The sequence below is a fragment of the Phaethon lepturus genome, unplaced genomic scaffold (assembly GCF_000687285.1).
Source record: "Phaethon lepturus isolate BGI_N335 unplaced genomic scaffold, ASM68728v1 scaffold5995, whole genome shotgun sequence".
Taxonomy (NCBI): domain Eukaryota; kingdom Metazoa; phylum Chordata; class Aves; order Phaethontiformes; family Phaethontidae; genus Phaethon; species Phaethon lepturus.
In genome coordinates, this window is record NW_010538280.1 from 69,571 (window position 1) to 71,116 (window position 1,546).

Below are 1,546 nucleotides of genomic sequence, written 5' to 3' on the forward strand. Positions count from 1 at the left end.
TAAATTTTCCTAGTTTTTAAACAGCAGGCATCATTACTTAGCAAAACCCTTTAGCCTTCTATATGAGTTGGTCACAAGGTAGTCAAAGTTAATTCCTGCTAGGAAGTAAAAAGAATGTAGAAGGAGAATTTACATTTGAAGTAAAATGGTTACTGTCATGTTTACCTGGGTCACTTTCCAAACTCCTTTTTGATCTTGAATTTCTTTTTTAAGATTCCACTCCAAATTCTTAGGGGGGAAAAAAAAGCCATATACACCACATAAGAAAACAAGTTAATGGACAACAGCAGTGAAAAATTAACACTAACATCACAGTGATGATGAGCATAACTTTAAAATTTTTACAACAGAGTCTCAAAAGATAAGACTTTTGAGGCACCAAAGATAAATAAATCTAGACCATAATATAAGAAAAGCAACAATTTCTATATTTGAATAAATATAAAAATAATGTAATTTATTTCTGAGAGCATAAAATAATTTAATGCATGAAGAAGCTGAGCTGGCTTACCTTAATGGATATTGAACATCAAATGTTCAAAAATTAAAAATCTCAGTGCCTTTTATATTTGATATGATGGGGCATTTTTGTAATTTCTGAACATATTTTGGCCCTTTCTTATATGACTATTCTTCTCATATCACTTCTAGGATAACAGTTACATAGCACATTATTATAGTTTACACCTTGAAAACCTCTAATTTAATGTATGTCAGATTAGCAGACCATCATAACTACATATGTTTACAGTCTAAGTCAAACTCTAATTAGGGTTTTCGGTTTCCTCTTTAAGTGAATTTAGGGACTGGAAAACTGATTATTTAAGCAAAACTAGGTACAACATGGCCAATAGTAAGTAAGAAATGGTCTCAATCAATTCTATTGTTGAAATGTATTTATTCAAGATGTTTTATTCACATCTGTATCTGCACTTTGGAAGTGCATATGCCATCAGCACTTGGAGAGGGAGGTTCCTTTATAAGGAGGTCATAAACATCTTCCAGATGCCACATACATAAGAAAATACAAAAACAGGTGCGAAACATTCCCGTATATTCTCAAACCCCAAATCCCAAAGATTATTAGGAACTTCAAGGAAATAGAAGTGACAGAGATCAGTGTTCATGTGGAAAACACATCCTGTAATCAGTGAGTAAAAGCCTTTTTTTCCACATGAAAGTTTACACATTTGCTCCAAGGATAACTCCAAGCAACAACTCGTGCCTATGGCCCTGCCCTCACCCTAACACCTCCCTCCCTACACACACATATAGTCTATTTGAATCCAAATCTCTGAGTCTATTAGACAAACTGTGGCATCTGGACTACTCTCCAAAATGCAGCAACATTTTGAATTACTAATGATAACACTTTGTGATTGCATGAATATATTTTTCACACTATTCAGTAGCCCAAGGATACAGATTAACTGGTGGTAACAGACAGACACTTTTTCAGACACACAGGGGTAATTGCTCCCACAGATTATCATCAGAGACCAGGCAGTCAACTATAATTTGCACCTTCCTTTATATGATCATATTC